Source organism: Chenopodium quinoa, unplaced genomic scaffold, assembly GCF_001683475.1.
Source record: "Chenopodium quinoa cultivar QQ74 unplaced genomic scaffold, ASM168347v1, whole genome shotgun sequence".
NCBI classification, from domain to species: Eukaryota; Viridiplantae; Streptophyta; class Magnoliopsida; order Caryophyllales; family Amaranthaceae; genus Chenopodium; species Chenopodium quinoa.
Window position 1 is genome coordinate 1,220,034 of NW_018744745.1, and position 15,222 is coordinate 1,235,255.

A 15,222-nucleotide genomic window follows, 5' to 3' on the forward strand; every position below is an offset into this window, starting at 1 on the left:
GCCAGGGGGCCGGGGCTTTGAATATTTTGCTGGTCTTTAATGACCGGCTTATTTTTAATGAATTTTTGTTTTGTTTCAAATTTGTCCAAGTATTCCATATCTAATATCCCATTGTTCACTAGACCGACTGTTGTACATGGCCGAACGTTGCAGACAGGTACGGATAGTTAGTACGCCGCCTATGCCCCTGGACGACTGGTTGTCTGTTTCCAGGATAGACGATCAGTCGGCCATTTATTCAATCGGTATTCGAACTATTTGTCTGAATCCTTTTTAGGCAGGCGTGCCTGTCTTTTTGTAATTTTAACCAAGTAGGAAAATGGTCTGACCAAGTAAATAGAGTATTACCTAGTCGCCAAGGAATTGAGTGGTAGAGATAACAAGCGGCAGGTACCGGTTGTTTCCCTTTATTGCCAATGTTGTTGGCTTTTAACTCATAATTTGTTAACCTAGCAAGAGTAGTGGTTGAGAGCCCCTGTTTGTTAAAAACAGGCGGACGACTCATACCTTTTAGGCTCCATACTAAGTTTGAGTGACTGTTAAGTTAACATAGGAGTTACTTAGTCTTCGTCACAATCTAGATTGAGTAGTAGAGGTACCAGGCGGCGTAGGCCGGCTAGACCCCTTGATTCGCCAATGTTTGTTGGCTATTAACTCAATAGGTACCCCCTGCATTTATCCCAAGTAATACAGGCGGTCATCTGACTCAGATGTCAACTGCTACCACTGGTTTGGTTAGTGATAGAGTTATCCTTGTCTCAAAAAACGGCTACGTGGTTGCCCTTGGGGACAGTCGTATAGGTGCCGTGTAATTAGTTTATAGAACAATGTTCCACCCAAAAGGGAGCTGCTCTCTGCGACGAATTTCATCCGGAGGATGCCGTCGGACGCCTGCTATGATGTTGGGACAGGTCGTATTAGTTTTGTAGATTTGATCAGTTGGCTTGGCGCCTGGTCTGATCATTCGGCCTGTGGCCTTGGTAAGTTCTTGGTGAACGTAGGTGCTAAGTAAAAGAAGGGTAGCCGCCTGTTAGGCACAAGGTCGGCCAGGCCCTAATCTTTTTAGCTAAGTATTGTGAGTAAAATACTCAATGGAGAGTAGCCGACTGTAAAGGTACAGACGGCATGCCCCTCTGAAGATAGAGTGAAAAACTCAATGGAGAGTAGCCGACTGTAAAGGTACAGACGGCATGCCCCTCGTAATACAAAATTGAATAGTAAGTGCAAACTTTTATTAAGTAGCTCTTTACTTTACATCATTCAGAAGAAATATTTTTTAAGATTATCTACATTCCAAGTTCGAGGCAACGGTTGTCCGTCTGGTGTTTCCAGACGGTAGGTACCGTCCCTGACTTCCTCATAGATTCGGTAGGGTCCTTCCCAGTTGGGAGTTAGTTTGCCAGACTCATTAGCCCTACCAACTGCTTCCATTTTTCTAAGTACAAAGTCCCCTACTTTGAGTGGACGCCTGTGTACTTTTTTGTTGTATGATCTAGTCATTCTCAGGCGATAGATCTCATGGCGCAAGACAGCATTGCCCCTCTTTTCAGGAAGTGAGTCTAATGCCAGGCGCATGGCTTTCCCAGTTTGCCTCTTCGTCATATAGCATTACTCGAAGAGTCGGCTCGTAGTGTTCTATTGGAAGAACAGCTTCCGCACCGTAAGTTAGGAGGAAATGGAGTTTCTCCAGTCGCCCCTTTTTCAGTCGTCCTAATGGCCCAGAGAACATGTGGTAGTTCATCCGCCCATAGGCCGCCTGCTCGTTCAATCTTTTTCTTGAGACCGTCTGAGATGATTTTATTAAAGGCTTCTACCTGGCCGTTTGCTTGTGGACAGCCGACAGATGCAAAGTAGTTTGCAATTCCTTGGTCTCCCAACCAGCTTTTGAGAACAGGCGTCTCAAATTGGGGACCATTATCAAAAACCATAGACATGGGAACCCCGAACCGAGTGATGACATTTTTCCAAATGAATGAAATTACATCTTTCGTCTTGATTCCCTTTACAGCCTCCGCCTCTACCCATTTAGTGAAGTAGTCAACGACAACAAGTATGTACCTTCTGCCGCCTGTAGCAGGCGTATATGGACCCAGAATGTCCATGCCCCACTTAGCAAACGGTAGTGGGCTGTGAATGGTAGTGAGGTCAGTAGCCGGACGGTGAATTAGTTTGCCAAACCTTTGGCACTTGTCACATTTTTTCACCATCTCCATTGCATCTGCTTCCAAAGTAGGCCAAAAGTAGCCCTGCCGCCTTGCCTTTTGAGCAAGCATCCTACCACCTATATGAGAAGCACAGTAACCAGAGTGAAGATCATCTAGTATCTCTCGTCCCTTTTTCTGGAGTAACACACTTTAAGAAGGGTTGAAGGTACCCCCTCTTGTGAAGTTCTCCCTTAATCATTTCAAAACAGGTGGCTCGTTTTTTCAGTGCTGCCGCCTGTTAAGGATCATCCGGCAGTGTACCGTTTGTCAGATATGCCCTGATTGAATCCATCCAGGTTGAGCTTCTGTCTAGGATTCCAATAGGGTTTTCCTCGATGCTTCTCTTCTCCATTACTTCCCAAAAAACAGTTCGAGGAGTATCAGAGGAGGCGGATGATGCTAATTTTGACAGTGCATCCGCCTGGTTGTTTTCTGATCTCGGCACTTGGATCAGATGGAAATCCTCAAGGGAGCCGACTGCTTGTCGGACCGCCTGTAAATACTTGATCATGGCCGGATGGGTTGCTTCATATTCGCCATTGTACTGACTCACTATCAATTGTGAATCGGAACAGGCGTCTATTTTTCTTGCCCCTGCCGCCTTGCACATGCGGATCCCGGCTAGTAAAGCTTCATATTCTGCCTCATTGTTTGAAGCCTGAAAACTGAAGCGTAGAGCATACTCGAACCTGTCGCCCTCTGGCGACTGACATATGACGCCTGCTCCACAACCATTTAAAGTAGAGCTTCCGTCCACATATACCTTCCATACTTGGTCTGGAACTTGAGAGTCAGGAGGACGAGTCATCTCTACAATAAAGTCAGCAAAGGCTTGCCCCTTCACTGCTTTTCTAGGCTCGAAAGTAACTTCGAGGCTCTGTATTTCTATGGCCCATTTGATCATTCGGCCTGACGACTCCATGATGGTCAGCGGTCGCTTGATAGGTTGGTCTGTATACACGACGACTGTATGTGGCAAAAAGTAGGGCTTCAATTTTTTAACAGCCATGAAGAGTGCAAGACCAAATTTCTCCACTAAGGATACCTCAACTCGGCATTTTTCAGTACGTGACTGACAAAGTAGACCGGGAGCTGACAGCCGTCCCTTTCAGCAAGGAGAACAGCGCTTAACGCATGATCAGAGACGGCCAGGTACATGTAGAGAACCTCTTTGGGCAAAGGGCTGACCAGCCTCGGCAAGGAATACAAGTGAACTTTCAATTTCTGGAAGGCCGCCTCGGCATCCGGCCCCCATTCAAACCTTGCCTTTTTCTTAATTGCCTGGAAAAAGTATAGGCATTTGTCGCCTGATCGGCTTAGAAATCTTCCCAAGGCCGCCAGACAACCTGTTAACTTCTGAACCTCTCGGATGGTACGAGGCGACTGCATGTCAATGACCGCCGGCACCTTCTCAAGGTTCGCTTCTATTCCTCTCTGATTGATAAGGAATCCGAGAAATTTCCCAGACTCAACTCCAAATACACATTTCTTGGGATTGAGCATGACATGGTGCCGCCTGAGTGTGGCGAAAGTTTCTCGGAGGTCCGACAGATGATCTTTCTGAAGTTTAATCTTGACAATCATATCATCAATATATGCCTCGACGTTTCTCCCAATCTGATCAAAGAACACTGTGTCTATCATTCGTTGGAAAGTAGCCGGGGCATTCTTAAGACCAAACGGCATGACCGTGTAACAGTATAACCCCTGATCAGTGACGAAGGCCGTCTTCTCCTGATCTTTCTTCCATAAGGGAATTTGATGGAAACCAGAATAGGCGTCCATGAAACTCATCAAGCATGGTCGGCTGTTGAGTCGACCAGGTTATCAATTTTAGGCAGAGGGTAACTGTCTTTGGGGCACGCCTTGTTTAAGTCTGTGTAGTCTACACACATTCGCCAGGTGCCATTCGGCTTTTTAACAAGCACCACATTTGCAACCCAGTCTGGGAAGTAACATTGCCGAATGAACCCTGCATCAAGTAATTTTTTAAACTTCGGCGGCTGCCGCCTGACTTCTTTCTTCGCCATGGTTCCGCTTCTTTTGCCGTACCGGCTTCTTTTTCGGATCCACAACGAGTTTATGTACCGCCAGATCAGGACTAATGCCTGGCATTTCATGGACTTCAAATGCAAAGATGTCCTTGTATTCTTTCAATAGGTTGTGAAAGTCGTCACCAAGGTTTCTCAGAGCAGTCGTCCCAACTTTGACTGTTCGGTCAGGACGTGAGTCGTCTAAGATCAGGTCCGCATGCTCACCAGCCGGCTGAGGGCGGAACTCATCCGGCCGCTCCTCTGCCAATGATTGCTATTTTCTCGCTTTTCTTGCGGACTCTGTCTGGGACGCCTTTCTCTTTTTGCCGCCTGCTTCTTGAACAGGCGCACTCTCCTTGACATTGTCAAGGTCTGTTTTTTCTCCACTTGACCCAGTGGCCATAACAGTGGGCTTGACATCCGAGAGATAGCACTCTCGGGCCATCCTCTGATCTCCCCTTAGGGAGCCGACTGTTCCATTATCCCTCTCAAACTTGAGCAACATAAGAGACGGGATTATAACAGCCTTGGAATTATTCAGGGTTGGTCGACCCAAAATCATGTTGTAGGCCGAGAGTTCCTCTACTTACTGGGAACCGGACTACCATGTGTCGTCCTTCCCCTTTTTCGCCCAGGCGAATGGGTAAATCTACTCGTCCCAGTGGGTGGACGACTCCTCCTCCAAACCCTACTAAAGGGTGGGAGGCCGGATGTATGCTGTCAGTCTGATATTTCAGTTCCGACAGACATTTGCTGCTGATGAGATCTGAGGAGCTCCCGGTATCTATGAGGATTCGGCCAACTCTCTGGTTGGCCACTTTACATTCAATAACGAGAGGGTCGTCATGCGGCCCCCTTACCCCTCCTAGATCCTCTTCAGTGATGACAATCTCAGGAAATGTATATTTGGACGGCCGTCCTTGGTGAACGGAATTTACATCTAACCGCCTTATATTATCTTTGTTGCCCCTAATAGTGGGGCCGCCTCCTGAGAAGCCGCCTACAATGGTGTAGACGACTGCATCATCTGTATCGGAGCTGTCGGCCTGTTGATTCTTTTTGGCCGACAGCTTTTTTGAGGAAGTGTTCCCCGTAGATTTCTTGACATAAGTGTCAAGATCACCTTGCTCAGCCAGGCGGTCTAGGTACCGCATGAGACTGATGCAATCATTGGTGTGATGACCAACGTCATCATGATAAGCACAGATTTTATCTTGGTTCCGGTTGTTTGCAGAACCCTTCATGGGACCGGCTTCTCAATTGAGATCCGTCCCTTTATTTCTTTTAGGATAAACTGGTTATCCTTGTTAAACACATACTTTGGGGAGTATGGTTTGAATTCTTTTTTCTTTTTCTGGGCCGGCTGTTTAGAGGAATCAGTCGCCCAGACCTCTTTTCTTTTCTCATCTTTGTTTGACGACTGTTTCTGTCGTCCTTCTCTTTTGTCGAACCTTTTTCCCGTCTGACTGTTTTATCGTACACAGATCAGTCGCCTGTATATAGGCTTCTGCTTCAATCAAGGCCTCTTGAAGAGTCGCCACCCTTTTTCGAACCAAATCAAATTTGAAGGTAGACCCGTCTTTGAGACCTCTAAAAAAGTCGGTATAAGCTACCTCATCCGGTAACCCTTGAATCTGTATTCTCATCAGGTTGAACCGCCTGATGTAAGAGCGAAGCCCCTCCTTCTCGCCCTGCTGAATTGTTCCCAATCAAGGGTCGTTTTCTTCGCAGGGATGTTCATGGCGAAGTTGGAGGCAAATAAGTAAGCAAGCGTCCTGAAGCTATTTACACAACCAGTCGGCAGGTTGCCGAACCATTGCTGTGCGATTCCTTTGAGAGTCGCTGGGAAACACTTGCACCAAGTGGGATCATCCAACCCTTGAAGGTACATCAGGTTGGTGAATGCCATCAGATGGTCTTCTGGGTTAGTAGTGCCGTCATAGGCGCCTACTAGTACATTTTTCACTTTGGCCGGCTGAGCGGCTTCAGTAATTTCCTTGGAGAAGGCCGACGGCTGTTCACCAAGTCTAAGCAACCGTAGCTGCCAGTCCATAGGTTGGACGTTTTTTTGCTGTAGGTCCACCAAATGGAGGTGGCTGCATAAAATACTGTTGTTGCGGCACAAAATGGTAAGTTTGGTACCGCCTGGGCACTATGAAAGCCGGACTGACGGGAGGTGCCGCCTGACTGACTCTCATGGTACGACTGAGTATGCCTCATCGAGGCATTTCGCAAACTGTCTTGAAAGTTTGAAGTAGAAGCCGACTCTGACAATCGGTCACTCTTCTTCTGCTCTAGCAGTAGCCGAGCATCTGTGAATGTTTGCTTTGACCCGTCCGCCTGAATATGACGAACCGGTTTCCTATTTCCTGTAGGATAACGGAATTTTGGTGAAATCAAGGGCAGGTGGCTCCCGCTTCCTAGATTTAGGATGAGGAGTCGCCTCTCGCCCTTGAACTGGCTTCCTCTTTAGTGAAGTGGAAGGTTTCTTGGCCGACTGCTCCTTGACTGAAGCAGGCGGCTTCTTGTTGATCAACTCTTGAATCTCTCCCTTGAAGTCCCTCATGAAGGTCATGAGTTCGTTCCTTGTGATGGGAGCAGACCCATCAGTCGGCTGTTGCCGAGCAGGCGGTGCGCCTGCTGGCTCGCTTCCTGTTTGAAGATGCTCCCGTTCCCTCCTTTCGGTATGACGGGTACGTCGGGCCCTTAGGGTCCCGTCTGGAGCTGTATGAGTTTTAACTTCAAATTCACTTTCGGTGTCATGGTCCGACTGAACTTGAGGGTCGTTTAGGGGACGCCTCTCTTCAGGAGTCGGTACAGACTTGGATGCCATCTCTGAAGTACTCTCCCCACAGACGGCGCCAAATGTTTTGGGGTTTTCTGATGTCCTGCGGGAGAGTTACAATTCCGAGACTGGAACCGGACGCCTGTACCTGCAAAATAACGGAGACTCCTGAGAGCTCCGCCTCCAACGGTCAAGTTAGTACCTGATTAAGGAGTAATTAATGCGGAAATTAAAGTAATAAGGTCTCTCTAGGTGAGAGTGTTTAATGTTGGTAATCTGCTTTGTTAGCGAGATCAGCCGGTTATTAGTGTGTTCCGTAACGTTTCTGTTCTGTCTCTTAATGAGGATTAATTAAGTATTTATAGTCTTGAGAAGCGTGCCACTCTCTAGGTTTAGGGTAAACCTAGGGCTGACCGGGCCTCTAAACAGGATTGGGCCTTGTTGGCCGGTTTTCCCATTTGGCATGGGTGGACACGTGGCATGTCTCAATTGGTCCGTAGAGGACGTATCTGTGATTGACACGTGGCAGGCTCCTATTGGCCTACGTGAAGGACACGTGGCGGAACCTGGTTGGTCCACTTGTCAGACGGTGATTGGTGGATAAAAATCCCCTAATCAAGTACCATACGCAACGGGGTGAGAATACCCTCCTTGGGGGTATTGGAACCAATCGGGAGTAAGTGAATCGGGAGGAATAGCCCCCGACGGGCGTAATCATCATACATGGGATAAAGGCCCCTCCCTAGGTTCCTCTCTATATGACCAACCCGCCCATATAAGGTGCTTAACCTAGAGTCTAGGTTTTGCATCATACCCTCAAGTCTCCCTTGCCCCGTCTTGATGCGGTCTAATTGGCTCCTAAAAGCCGAAAAAGTCATATGGGGCATTGGGGTCGACGTTGTAATCGACCGAGGAAGTGGGCATGCCATAGGTGAAAGGTGGAGGTGGTTGGTAGTGTGGTGAGTGGTGAATGGTGAATGGGGGAATGGTGGGGTTGTGGTGAGGGGTGAGGTGGTTGAACCTCACCTTGACCATTTATCTCGAAAGTATAAGAGGGCTTCCCCCTCTCAAATTTGGTCAAGGCGGGGTTGGGTAAGGTAAAGGCTTGGTCTCTCCTAACCGATTGTCGGTGGACTATCCACCAAGTATCACTAATTATATAAAGCCATTCGGGTACGTACAAAAAACCCCAAAACACTAATGATATAAAGCCAAATTTCATTCTTTTAAGCTTTTATTACAACGACAACAACAACAACAACAACAACAACAACAACAACAACATCAACAACAACAACAACAACAACAACAACAACAACAACAACAACAAAAACAACAACAACAACAACAACAATAATAATAATAATAATAATAATAATATTAACAACAACAACAACAATAATAATAATAATAATAATAATAATCAATAAGTAATAAATAATAACAATAATAATAATTATCAATAAATAATAATAATAATAATAACAATAATAATTGAAATAATAATACTAATAATAATAATCAATAAATAATAATAATAATCATCAATAAATAATAATAATAATAATAATAATAATAATAATAATAATAATTGTTTCGGGGTTTTCTGATGTCCTGCGGGAGAGTTACAATTCCGAGACTGGAACCGGACGCCTGTACCTGCAAAACAAACGGATGCTCCGGATGATTGGAGATCCGCCTCCGACGGTCAAGTTAGTACTTGATTAAGGAGTAATTAATGCGGAAATTAAAGTGATTGGGTCTCTCTAGGTGAGAGTGTTTAATGTGTTAACATGCGTTTTTTAGCGTTATCTCCCTTAATGAGGATTAAGGGAGGTATTTATAACCTCGGGAAACGTGTCAATCTAGGTTTAGGTTAACCTTGGGCTGATTGGGCTTCACTCGGAAGTTGGGCCTAGGTGACCGGTTATCCCAGGTGTCATGGGAAGGACACGTGTCGTGTCGTAATTGGTCCATAGTGGACGGATCATTGCTTGACACGTGGCAGGCTCCTATTGGCCCATGTGACGGACACATGGCGGAACCTGATTGGTCCACTTGTCAGATGGTGATTGGTGGGGAAAAATCCCCTAATCATTTGCCCCTCACAGGTGGCACGTGACTGGTCACGTGTTACCTGTGACAGGTATCGCCCTGTAACAGGCGACGGCCTGCTACAGTGTCACTCGGCAAGAGGCCGAGAGATTCTCCCGCCAAAATTTTGAATTCTGGAAGTGACCCTTCGCCTTCTCACTTTGCCTATATAAAGGAGTGTTGACTTCGGTCATTTTCACACTTGAAAACTTTGTGAGAGAACATTCGGACACCTGAACTTGCTCTGACATTTTGGACCCTTTCTGCCTACCGCCTGCTCTGACAAGCCGACTGCAAAGGATTTTCAGAACTTCATCAATCGTCACTCGTTCAGGTAAGCGTCGGTTCTCTTACTCTTAATTTTCTCTTTACTTTATTCTTTTTTGAAATGGCACCACGGAAGCACACGACACGACCTAGGTTAGTGATCAGCCGGTCACCGGGGACGGCTGAATCTAGGACTAGGAGTGCCGCCTGCCCTTTTCTGGACCCATCTTTTCCCTTTATACAAAGTCCGATTGTATCTGTGTCTATGCAGAGCATGATGGCCAGAACAAAAAAGACTGCCAGGATCTCAAACTCAGACGGCTCCTCCCACAGGGTGCCGATCAGTGAAACATCTGACCAGGCGCCAGATGTGGAAGTGAAACAAAGCGGCTTGAAAGCCGACAGTTCTGAGGGAGGAGTCAAAAGTGACCCCTTTCCCATTTTACAGTTGACAATTCTACATTCTCTCCTGCTCCTTTTAAAGGAGAGGAGGCGGGCCCCTCCGGGAGAGGGGAGGAGTTCGTCCTCTTCTGACTCGTCAGAGGACAATCCGAGTCTAGCTCTTCTGGCCATGCTTCCCTGGACACAGAAGAGAAAAACAGTCGCCTACAAGAGGCGAGGCTTTATCACGCAGTTGAGAAGGGGGAACGATTGGGCGGAGCCATCCGCCTCTCACCGAGAGCAAAATACCCCCTACTACTGCACGGTACCTCGGGGCCGGATCACGACCATGCAAGAGAAAGTGGAGAGCTTTATCGCAAACCACACAATGGGCCCCGGCTTTTTAGTGTTCGTGCCGAATCCAGAAGGCACAGTCGTATGGCCGGCTGGTACCATTTATGATGGCGCCTGCTTTGGCTGCTACGAGGCGGCCATCAAGGCTGGGCTGCGCTTCCCACTACATCCAGCTGTTCAGCGGATCTTGGATGGGTATGAGTTGGGGTTATGGCAGTTAGCCCCGAACTCCCTAGGTCAACGTACTCGGCTATGTGGACGGGTGCGAACTGCACGGGGTGGAGCCGAACTTCGAGGCTTTCGCCCACATGAACTACCTCAGCCGGACCCCTAAGGCAGGCGGTACCGGCTGGTATCAATTGACGAGCCATAGGGGCTACCTCATGACGAGAGGTAAAGCAAACAAATGGAAGGACTGGCGGAGCACCTTCCTCATCATTGAGAGTTCAGACACAGAGCTGAACAAGCGCTTCAACAGGTGGAACAAGAATCCGCCCCTTTCTTGCAGGCGGCCGCAGCATGCCGCCTGTTCCCCCCAAGGCTAAGAAAGAGATCCTAGATAAAGGACTCTTCAAAGTAGAGTCGAAGGTGAACTCTACTTCAGGGGTACGAGAGCAAGTACCCCTGCACTGCGTCCCGAGCTTCAAATGGCTCTACGACGAGTACTTTTTGGTCGCCTGTGGCCTCAACAGTCGGTGCTCAAGAGGTAGCCGGCCTGTCGAATACTCTGCTGTTCCGTGCATTTCTTGTTATGACTTTTATTAACTTTGCTATTTGTTTTTTCCAGCGGACGCCATGAGCAAAATTACCGCCTCCAAGACTGCGGCGGCCATGTTGTGGGCCTCCATCATGCAACAGTCTTAAACCGACTCCCCCAACAAGGGGGCACCCTTGGTGGGCTTCGAACCTTTCACCCTCTTTTTGGAGTTGTGTTTATGCATATACTGACTCTTTTCTTCTTTTTTTAGACGGGCGCTCCAAGAGCTTCTTCTTCCAACAGCCGGACCCCAAGGCCCGGAGGACGACTGTTGCGAGCTCTCCTGGTTCTGCCAGGAAACATGCGGCGAATGAGAAACAGCCGACCGCTTCTTCTAAAAACTCCAGTTGGGCCACCTAGAAGTATGAAATGTCCTTGTAAATTTTAGACTTGCTCCCTTTTTTACTAGGTCTAATCCGTTTGTTTATGCTTGATGCAGCCGGCCCTCAGGAGCCTGACTTGGTAGAGGTGGCCAAGTCTATGATCAAGGCCGTTCCTCCAGCTGAAAGGGAGGCGGTCAGGGGTGTCGGCACCCTTGACCTAGACGGGATTGCAGGGGTCCTTGCTGAGGTATACTTAGCATATTTTTTGAGTATTTTGAATTCCAGGACGCCTGTTTTCTTTTTGTTTGGAAACTGACGCCTGTTCCCCTTTTTATTTAGGCCCTGCTCCGAGTGAACGGCCTTCGCAAGCCGCTTGACCAGAAGAACAAAGAGGTAAAGGCTTGCAAAAGCTATGGCCGCCTCTGACTGTGATAAGGCAATGTTTCAAATTTCCCAAAATGAAGTTCTGACCATTGATATTCTTTATTATCAGGCGCAGGCTACCGCCGCTATCCGGGCTCAGTTTAGAGGCGGCCCAGAAGAGGAATAGCGAGCTGGAGGCGACCATCAACAACCTCAAGGCCGAGCTGAGACCTCTTCGCCAAAAGATGTCCTCATAACGAAACCTTGGAGAAATCCTTGGCGAGCGTAAAGGAACGCCTGGTGACCCAGGAGAAGAGTCTTACTCAGGAGCTCTCGGAAAAGGCCGAGCAAGAAAAGAAAGAGCTGGTCCGGGAGATGATGGAAGACTCTGCTCAAATCCAGCGCATGACTTGGGGCCGCCTCTTCCCCAATGCCGACTTTTGCCTCATGGGAAAAAACGTACCGCCAGTGTTCTGATAGATATAATCAAGAGATCTTGGCGGCTTGCTGAGGAAGAGGCGTTGGAGGAGGAGGAGCTGCCGGTAGTGGCGCTTTGTGCCGCTTGGGGGTAATGCATCAAAGAAGGATGCAGCTGAAGCCGAGTCCAGCAAGAAGAGTGCTGACCAGGCGGCAGCTGCTGATATTGAAGATCTGCCCCCTTCTTAAGCTTTATGTCTTCTTCCCACGGCCTGCGTGCCGTTTGTTTGTATTTACCCGGCCAGGGGGCCGGGGCTCTGAATATTTTGCCGTCTTTAATGACCGGCTTCTTTTAATGAATTTTTTTGTTTTGCTTCAAATTTGTTTAAGTATTGAATATTCTGATATCCAATTGTACACCATACCGACTGTTTTAACATGGCCGATAGTTGCAGACAGGTACGGATAGTTAGTCACGCCGCCTATGCCCCTGGACGACTGGTTGTCTGTTTCCAGGCTAGACGATCAGTCGGCCATTTATCCAATCGGTATTTCGAACCATTTTAAAGACTGGATCCCCTTTAGGCAGGCGGTCCTGTCTTTCGTAAAAATTAACCAAGTAGGAAAGTGGTTTGACCAAGTAAACATGATTGTTACCTAGTCGCCAAGTAACTGAGTAGTAGAGGTATCAAGCGGTGGGTACCGGTTGTTCCCCTTTATTCGCCAATGTTTGTTGGCTTTTAACTCATAGGTTGTTAACCTAGCAGGAGTAGTGGTTGAGAGCCCCTGTTTGCTAAAAACAGGCGGACGACTCATACCTTTTAGGCTCCATACTAAGTTTGAGAGAGTGACTATGAGTTAACTTTGGTGTTACTCAGTCGCCGTCACTCCTGCTTGAGTAGTAAAGGTACCAGGCGGCGGAGGCCGGCTGAACCTTTTGATTCGCCAATGTTTGTTGGCTATTAACTCAAGAGGTACCCCCTGCATTTATCCCAAGTAATACAGGCGGTCATCTGACTCAGATGTCAACTGCTACCACTGGTTTGGTTAGTGATAGAGTTATCCTTGTCTCAAAAACGGCTACGTGGTTGCCCTTGGGGACAGTCGTATAGGTGCCGTGTAATTAGTTTATAGAGCAATGTTCCACCCAAAAGGGAGCTGCTCTCTGCGACGAATTTCATCCGGAGGGATGCCGCCGGACGCCTGCTATGATGTTGGGACAGGTCGTATTAGTTTTGAAGATTGGATCAGTTGGCTTGGCGCCTGGTCTGATCATTCGGCCTGTGGCCTTGGTTAGTTCTTGGTGAACGTAGGTGCTAAGTAAAAGGAGGGTAGCCGCCTGTTTAGGCACAGGGTCGGCCAGGCCCTGATCATTTTTAGTTAAGTATAAGGGGGGTGGCTGTGTGTTTGGAACCAGTCGGCCCTCTTCTATGGAGAGTAGCCGACTATATGTCCAGACGGCATGCCCTATGGTGATAGAGTAAAATATTCAATGGAGAGTAGCCGACTGTAAAGGTACAGCGGCATGCCCCTCTGAAGATAGAGTAAAATACTCAATGGAGAGTAGCCGACTGTAAAGGTACAGACGGCATGCCCCTCTGAAGAGTAAAATACTCAATGGAGAGTAGCCGACTGATGCCCCTCAGGAGAGTAGCCGACTGTACGATGCCCCTCTTAAGTAAGAATAGTATGGAGAGTAGCCGACTGTTTGTTAGTAGGCGTGCCCCTCTTAGTACAAAATTGAATATTAAGTATGCAAACTTTTATTAAGTAGCCCTTGACTATTTACATCATTCAAAAGAAATATTTCTTAAGATTATCTACATTCCAAGTTCGAGGCAACGGTTGTCCGTCTGGTGTTCCCAGACGGTAGGTACCGTCCCTGACCTCTTCACAGATTCGGTAGGGTCCTTCCCAGTTGGGAGTTAGTTTGCCAGACTCATTAGCCCTACCAACTGCTTCCATTTTTCTAAGTACAAAGTCCCCCACTTTGAGTGGACGCCTGTGTACTTTTTTGTTGTATGATCTAGTCATTCTCAGGCGGTAAATTTCATGGCGCAAGACAGCATTGCCCCTCCTTTCAGGAAGTGAGTCTAATGCCAGGCGCATGGCTTCCCAGTTTGCCTCTTCGTCATATAGCATTACTCGAAGAGTCGGCTCGTAGTGTTCTATTGGAAGAACAGCTTCCGCACCATAAGTTAGGAGGAATGGAGTTTCTCCAGTCGCCCCTTTTTCAGTCGTCCTAATGGCCCAGAGAACATGTGGTAATTCATCCGCCCATAGGCCGCCTGCTCGTTCAATCTTTTTCTTGAGACCGTCTGAGATGATTTTATTAAAGGCTTCTACCTGGCCGTTTGCTTGTGGACGGCCGACAGATGCAAAGTAGTGTGCAATTCCTTGGTCACCCAACCAGCTTTTGAGAACAGGCGTCTCAAATTGGGGACCATTATCAAAAACCATAGACATGGGAACCCCGAACCGAGTGATGACATTTTTCCAAATGAATGAAATTACATCCTTCGTCTTGATTCCCTTTACAGCCTCCGCCTCTACCCATTTAGTGAAGTAGTCGACGGCAACAAGTATGTACCTCCTTCCGCCTGTAGCAGGCGTATATGGACCCAGAATATCCATGCCCCACTTAGCAAACGGTAGTGGGCTATGAATGGTAGTGAGGTCAGTAGCCGGACGGTGAATTAGTTTGCCAAACCTTTGGCACTTGTCACATTTTTTCACCATCTCCATGCATCTGCTTCTAAAGTAGGCCAAAAGTAGCCCTGCCGCCTTGCCCGTTGAGCAAGCGTCCTACCGCCTATATGGGAAGCACAGTAACCAGAGTGAAGATCGTCTAGTATCTCTCGTCCCTTTTCTGGAGTAACACACTTTAAGAAGGGTTGAAGGTACCCCCTTTTGTGAAGTTCTCCCTTTATTATTTCAAAACTGGTTGCTCGTTTTTTCAGTGCTGCCGCCTGTTGATGATCATCCGGCAGGGTACCGTTTGTCAGATATGCCCTGATTGGATCCATCCAGGTTGAGCTTCTGTCTAGGATTCCAATAGGTCTTCCTCGATGCTTCTCCTCTCCATTACTTCCCAAAAAACAGTTCGAGGAGTATCACAGGAGCGGATGATGCTAATTTTGACAGTGCATCCGCCTGGTTGTTTTTCTGATCTCGGCACTTGGGTCAGATGGAAATCCTCAAGGGAGCCGACTGCTTGTCGGACCGCCTGTAAATACTTGATCAT